Source organism: Echinops telfairi, unplaced genomic scaffold (assembly GCF_000313985.2).
Source record: "Echinops telfairi isolate 266 unplaced genomic scaffold, ASM31398v2 ScPeMD7_13;HRSCAF=56, whole genome shotgun sequence".
In the NCBI taxonomy this organism is placed as follows: Eukaryota; Metazoa; Chordata; class Mammalia; order Afrosoricida; family Tenrecidae; genus Echinops; species Echinops telfairi.
This window is the reverse complement of record NW_022103910.1, coordinates 596,688-605,084: the sequence shown is the minus strand read 5'-3', so window position 1 is coordinate 605,084 and position 8,397 is coordinate 596,688.

Below are 8,397 nucleotides of genomic sequence, written 5' to 3'. Positions count from 1 at the left end.
GCTCCCCCCTCCCGCATGAGCCCTTGATAGTTTATAAATGGGTATTTTGTCATATCTTGGACAGTCTTTTCTTACTACTGCTTCTTACCCTGGAAGCACTGCTGAACCTTGTTCAGTTTCACAGCAGCATTCAAGTCTTTCCCATCAGATCCTGTTGGCTGTGCATGCAGTCCATGGGCCAAGGTTCCTGCATGGTGCCCAGGCCTCCTATAGTCAAGGCAAGAATTCTTCAACTGAACCATCAGTGTGTGTATAGCATCATAGAAAAAGTGAAGGGAGCTTATGTCAAGAAAAATAATGTTCTGAAATGGATTATGGTAGCAAGTGTACAATACTAGTTGAAGTGATTGAATGATAGAATGATATATCTGTATTAACTCCAAAAAAATGGTTTTAAGGCGGGTAAAAGAAAGAAAAAGCAAAGGGTGAGTGTATGGCAGGGGAAGTTTGGGGTAAGTGGAACGCTAATAATGATAAGTACAATAATGAAGAAAATGTTCTATAACTGATTGTGGTGATGATTGTATAACTCTTCTTAAGGTGATTGAACTACTACTATATTGTATGGTATGAATTATATGTCAATAAAACTGTTGAGGAAAAATGAAAATGAAAAGGGAATTACATCAAACTGTTAACAGTGCCTATTATACAAAGCAAGAGAGAAGGGAAAAAAGAAAATTTCATGCTCTATTATAAAAAACAAAACAAAGCAAAAACCCTAAATGAAAGTAAAATGAAAGATGTATCATGTCAAATGTGTCATTCTGGAAGTAACTAGAGAGTAACTTTAAAAATGATTAAATCCAAACCCACTGTCATTGAGTCAATTCCAACTCCTTGCAACCTGATAGAACAGAGCAGTGCTGGCCCATAAGATTTCTGAGGCTGTAAATCTTTAGGGAAAATGACTCCCTCTTGCTGACCTTCCCATTATCAGCCTAACACTTAGCCCGCCATGTCACCAGGAATTCGTAAAACAAAAAACTATTAGGTAGTTAACAAAATTCAAATAAGGTCTTAGGATAGTGAATTGCTTGTTCTCAATATGAACTTCCTGGTTTTGATAGTGTCCCATGTTACACAAGAAGTCACCATCGAAGGAAGCTGGTGATAAGTACATGAGGCCCAACTTCTCTGTCCTGGTTTTGCAACTTCTTGTGACTACAATTAGTTTGCAATAAATGACAAAAAATAATATATTGAGTCCTATGAAGTTACTAACATTAGATTTTTGACCCATAAAAATGGCATTTTCATACGGTTCAACTATATAATGTAAAAGAAGTATGGTGGTAGACAAAAGGTTGGGCAGCGTGGGCAGTGTGACATGTCTAATCCAGTACAGACTAGGGAGGACAGCAAGGATCCTAACGACTTCATGGTTTTGTGGAGTAAGTGTGATCCTCAGGTTACCCCTGGGCACTAGCCCCATCTGTTCTGAGTCGACCCTCACTTTGCAGCATTGACGGTTGGGAGTACCAATACCACACCTTGGGAACAGCATGTAATTCTTTATATTGAGGCTTTTATTCCATTCTCTTAAAGGGATCATTAGCACAAAGTAGTTGGATCAATTCTGGATGTGGACAAAATTAAGTTGCAGGCCCCACAAAACCAAGTATTATTGCATTTAAGAATATGATAGCAATACCCAAGTCCTGCCGCCCAAGAGGACACGACTGCTGTGGGGCAGCCCCATTCACTGGGACATGGTTTATGAATGACCAGTGTAGTCCGGAGAAACAACTGAGAAAACGGTCTTTGGAGAGATGCACAAAAAGAAGCTGTGCCCTATGGCAGCCGCTCTGCAGAACCATCATTGTGGCAGTCTCTGAGATGGTAGGGGAGTATGAGGCCGATGTAAAGGGAGCCATTCTCTTTTAGGGAAATCTTGCAGGCAAGACAAACACTAGAGTTTGAGAGATAAATGGTCCTAGGCTATTAGCTTGAATAGAAGAATGTCCATAAGGTTCCTAAGAAATCTGACAAATAAATTCAAGGTTTTTTTCATTTTTAATACCAAAAAAAGTATTAAATGTGACTTTACACTTATATCCCTATTAGTAGGTTCTTTTCAGAACTAAGAAAGTATTTTATTACAGTTGTCATCAAATTGGCTCTGATAGATGGTATTTCATGTGTAACACAATAAAATGTTGCCAGGTTCTAAGCCATCTCCATGGCCACTCTAAGTCCATTGTTTTGTTACAGTGTCAATCCATCTCATGGAAGAGCTTCCTCTTCTCACGGGTGATATCCTTTTCAAGCAATTAGTTCTTCCTGATGCCATTTAAGAAATAAATGAGCTGAAATCTTGATGTCTTCAACTCAAAAGAACATTCTGGTTGTATTTTTATATTATTGATGTTTTCATTCTCTAGCAGGCCATGGTATGTTCATTATTCTTCATTAATCTCACAGTTCAAAGGCAGCAATTCTTCTTATGTTTTTTTTAATAAACTGTACAGATTTCACATGCAGGTGAGGTCCTTGAGAATGCCGTCATTTGCACCAGGTCCACCTTAGACGTCAAAGTAACATCTTTGCAGACTTCCTGACTGCAATATGTTATGTGATTTCTTGATTGCTGCTTCCAAGGACATTGATGGTTGATCAAAGTAGAACAAACTCTAATTTAGAGAACATTAAATATTTGGGTAGGATAAAATGCTGAAGAAAATAATATGACTACTCATGAGCTGAAAATCTAAGAAGAGCATTATGTAAGCTCAGCACCCAACACTGAAATCTCCCAAATGTTTTCTCTTATATTCACTCTTTTGGAGGTTGTCTCCAATTATCCTTCTTTCATTACACCTACTTTTCAATTACTGACTCTCTCATTATCTGATATTTCACATGTATTACCATACTTAAAAATCTACTATCCAACTATGTGGGGTTCTAGTGACTTACATTTGGCAGAAATGAATGACAAAGTGTGAGATTGTGATGGTTAAGGTTATTTTTCAAGGTGGCTGGGCCATGATTCTCATTAGTTCATAGTTATGTACCATATATATGCAAATATAAGCTGACCCAAATACCTGCGAAGGCACATAATTTTACCACAAAACTGCATTAAAAATGTACTGAAAAACTTGACTTATACTCAAGTGTATACGGTAAGTTGATATACAATGATATAATTTGGCAGTTATGCGATAACGCAGTCATCCTCCCTTTTGTGATCTGATGTGGCCATCCTCCATTTTCTCATAATGCCAATTTTCACATAACATCCTGGGGTTTGGGTTTGTTTGTTTTTTAATAACATCCTGGTTTTTGTGACTGAATCAAGTAATAAATTAGGAGTAGGTGTAATATGAAATGCATTAAAAGTAAAATATCTGAAGTACTAGGAATGCTGCCAAAGGGGAATAGAAAATTTAATGAAGAATCACTGAAATTAAATGGAGAATGTACCTTAGCTTGGGCCCCAGAGCATGTGAATTCTAGCCTGGGGTCTGACTTGCATTAGCTGGAGAAATTTGATCAAGCCACTTCATAATGCTGAGCTGCAGATTCTCTATCAGTAAAATGGAGAAGCTGGGTGTGTTAGTCTGGGTAGACAAGAGAAACACATTCATAAAGGCTGAGTGTGTGTGCCACCTCCAGTGAGTTATTTATCTCCTAGTGCCTCCAAATGAGGTCATCAAGCTGCAACCTGATTGACAGGCTAAACTCCACCCCTTCACTCTTAATCCTCTCAAACTGACAACAGATTATATAACTACCACACTGGGCCAGCTACCTGGACAATCTATCCTTTACAAATTAGCCAGCAGAAGTTCAGAGAGGAAAAGAAAGTCCTCCTTCGCACATTATCAGAACCAGGATCAGAATCCAGATCCCTTTTAATCTAGAGCTTTCTTTACCCTACAGCTCTCTGAGATTCTGAACCAAGTCTCTTGAACTGTTACATTATCCTCTCTAAATCTCACCCTTCCTCACCCCTCCTGGACCACCTAAAGACCAGTAAGTACTATATCATGCCATTTTTTTTAACAAGGCCTGGGAGGTGGACAGCCTACAAATCCCAGACTAGTGCCACTAATTCCTTAGAGTGTAAGACTGTCCACAAGGTGACACTTGTTATTTACTAAACTATGAATTGGCTCATCTCCACAGATGGTGTCCATGACCCCAGGTTGCTGCTTGGCCATCTCATGCTGAAACCATGGTTGCACAGTATTACAACTTGACATGAAATCAGACCCGGCGCACCGGAGTTTGGTTACTCCCACTACTATGCCCAGCAACAGTTCCCACAGAACTCCCAGTCACTTGAAAATGAAAAAGCACTGCAACCATGACCATCTGCCTGTCCTCTGACTTTCTGCCATTTCCCATCAACGAATATATAAGAGGTCCTTTTTCCTCCTCCTCCTCTAGAGAGCAGCTTAAAAATGGTTAACCTAGATTGCTGGTTAGCATTAGTCATGTAAGATATTAATATCACTCTTTTATAAGACAGTGTGAGGATTTAGGATAATAATAAACTCTTATTTGCAAGGCCAAAGACCACAATATGTACATATCCCTAAAGGGGTTTCGAAAAATAGGCATTAAGAGCTCTAAATAGACCTATCTTGGAATGGCTAATAAATAAAAAACCTCTTGCCTTTAAAATTAACAACAAAAAAGCAGATAATTTGGGGCACTCTAATAAGAAGTAGCATTTAATAAGCATTGGATATATATGCAGGTTGGTGCCAGGGGGATCATTAGGGGAACAAGCATGTTATTCAGGATTGGATTTTTATCCTTAAATTACTTCCAACACAGCAGGGAGATGAGGCCACAGAAAGCAGTAGCAAAAATCACAAAATCTAACAAAGTAAGCGCTACCTAAAAAGGTGAGTGATTTAGTGATAGAAATCACGGTTTCCATGTTGGAGCCTGGGGTTCAAGTCCCAGTCAAAATACTTCATAACTAATCACCAGCTATCTGTCAGGGGAGGGTTGCCTGTTGTTATGGCAAACAGGTTTCAGAAGAGATCTCAGACTAAAATGGACTAGCAGGAAAACCCTAATGATACACTTCAGAAAATCAGCCAGTTCCATGGATCACAGGGCCCCAATCCCATAATGCATGGAGCAACATGTTGTTAGTTAACAACAGTGCAAGGTCATACCAGATAAAAGAGGAAAGGTTCATAAAAGTCTTCCAGGCATGAGGATTTTCGATTCCTGGGGTATAGAGTATAATAGCCTTGAGTTCAAAATCCATGAATTTCTTATAAGAAATGATACAGGAAACTTTCCCCTAGCCTAACCTCCATGCTCGGTATAAACAGAGCTCGGTCAATTAAGAAATCCATCTATACAAAGCAACAACTCATGGGTTGCAGCTTTCAATTGGACTACACTCACATAAACTCCTCATAACCACAGTATCTTAAATTTCATGTCAGTGGATGCATTATTGATGCTGTCAATGCAATGACAATGTTTCTTTTGTGTTGTTTGTTTCTCTGAGGGTTTTTGTTTGTTTGTTTTTCTGCCTTTTGTTTGTTCATTTTTGTGTGTGTTTGTTGTTGTTGTTAGTTTTTGTTTCCGGCATTATGTGAACGCCAAAGTAAACCAGAGTCATTCCTAACCCACGGATAAGCAGATGGATTCTGGACTCCAACATAATTCTAGTCTCAATCCAGCTCTTATAACACGGCTGTGCTTGATACTCGCCCTCATAAAGAGATCACTGGAGATAAGGGTGCTACAGTAAAGCTGGTGTCCAGCTATCAATTGGAATAGTGTCTTGGATCTTACAGACATGTATTCAAACAAGCAGCTGTCAACTAAGTCCACATCAAAGAAGCACACCAGCCTGTGTTATCCAAAGATAATGAGAAACTATCAGAGCTTAAATTGTGAACACCCAATTTGTAGAAGGCTATGAAGCACAGTGAGAACCCAAAATCCATCTGTAGAGTATCTAGTAAGATTAAACCTCTGGAGGATTCCCTCTAGCCACAGATGAGAGACTGAAACAGCTTTACTATCAGGCAGAGATTATTACAAACTTGATTATGGTGAATCAAACCATGGTATAATATGATATTTGGTCAGTAGATCTCCCTCTTTACCCAACCTGAATTTGCTCTAGGCTCAATTGTTTCTCGCTTGTTCCACAACATTAATTTCTTCTCTGACTTTTAAAATATTGATGGTGACCTTTTCTCTATTTTTATCTTTATATTAGTAAACAGTAAATTTAGAAACAGTATAAAAGCAGAAATATAACAAAACTTCAAGAAAAAAATAATGTTTCTATTGGATTCCCCAGTTAGTGAAACACAGAAGAAATGGATGCACAAAGACAATAACTGATGCAATGGCTTATCGGGGATGTTGGGGGTGGAGGGCAAGGGTAAAGTGATTTGGGGAACAATGAATACTGGAGGGGGGAAGGAGCATAAGAACTGATTGTGATGATGTACATACAAATACTTTCAAAATCAATTTAACTATGGAAATGTTCGAGGAGGTACCAGAAAAAAAATTTTTTTTCAAAGCAATGTATTTAAATTTTTTAATAAAACAACATTATCACCTTCAAAGTACTCGCCATTACATTTAATACATTTGTCAAATCTGAAATTCCATTCTTGGAAACATTTTTCAAACACATCTGTGGTAGTTACATAACCTGGTGTCAACTTGCGAAGGGGTGGAGTCTAGCCTGTCAATCATGCAGCCTGATGACCTCATTTGGAGGTGCCAGGGAGATAAATAGCTCACTGGAGGCCACATACACACAGACTCTCTGCTTCATCTTCCTGCTGACAAGCCACATGGAACTATGTTGATGGCAGCCAGAACCTTGGAGCAGGAGGAGCCACATGGAGGCCTATGCCAGCACTAAGATGCTTCCACTGACACTGGATCCACTTCCACTACCACAGGATCCACAAGAACACTGGCCTGTGTCCTTCCTGCACTCAGCGTCATTGCATTGCATATGTTGCGTGAGTTTGAAGAGGAATTTACAGACTGGTATCAGATACATGGCTAATATTGGACTTATAGACTTGATCTGGACTGGACTGGGATGTTTCCTTAATATACAATCACTCTTTATAAAAAGAGTGTATTTCTTATATACATTTATGAGTGTCTATGAATTTGTTTCTCTAGTCGACCCAGACTAACACATCATCTGTTCGGATGGCTGATGCACCTCCCTCGTTTTTTTCTTCACCTCTTCTATGTCATCAAGTTGCTTTTCTTTCATGTCCCTTTTCATGCACAGAAACAAAAAGAAGTCACATGGAACAAGGGCAGGTGAGTCACGATGCATGGGGCAAGAGGCATGCTGGGTTTGTTTGTTGTTGTTTTTGCCAAAAACTAGCTCACTGAGATGGCTGCATGAGCTGGTGCATTGTTGTGGTGGCAAAACCAGTCCCCCATCTGCCACAAATCAGGCCTTTTCTGTCTCACATTGTTAGGCAACCTTTTCTGAACCTCTAAATAGAAAGCTTGATTAACAGTCTGACCTGGTGGAATGAACGCTAAATGCACTACGAGTTGACATTTTCATGCGTTTGGGAAGTTGAGGGACTCCCAAAACATGTTTTGTCATCAATCAACATCTCACCTTTTTTGAAACGAGAAACAACTGGTACACTGAGTTTTTCCCATAGCACTGTCCTTGTAAGCTTTATTCAACATCATAACAGTTTCTGCAGCATTTTTCCTGAGCAAGAAACAAAATTTCACAGCTGCACAGTGTTCTCTTAAATCAGACAATACAAAAAAAAATGAGGTTCAAGCAAAAACTGCTTTTACAAAAAAATTCACTGTGGCGAGAAAGGACCTTTCCAGGCAAAGCCACTGGGTGCACTAACTCAGAGCGAGTTGCTTGATGCTCACCGAGTGGGAAAAATGCATACTACAAAAGCTCTGCCCAACAGAGGGTTGTTTTTTTTCCAGTTTGGGGTTGTTGTGTTTTGTTTTGCTTTATTTTTTGAATACCCCCTTGTATGATATGTGAATATTATATCAAGGAAACTACTATAGGAAAAGAAATAAACCATACATAACCAATGTTTACCGTGGGTGAAGAAGGAAGAATTTTTGCTTAGGGGACATTGAGTTTATGTTAATGATGGCAGAACAATTTGGAAAAGGATATCAATAATGGTTATACATCACAAAGAATAGAATCAACGGCACTGAATTATACATGTAGAAATTGTCGAATTGGAGACTGTTTTGTTGGATATGTTTTTGCTGCAATTAAAAAAATAATTGCCCATGAGCCAGTCAGGGTGCGATGTAACAATGATGAGAAATACAATCTTCCTCTAGTTCCTAAAGGTTTCCTCCCCGCTCCCACTACCATGACTCGAATTCGATCTTGCAAGACTGGCTAGACCAGAGGAGGTACAC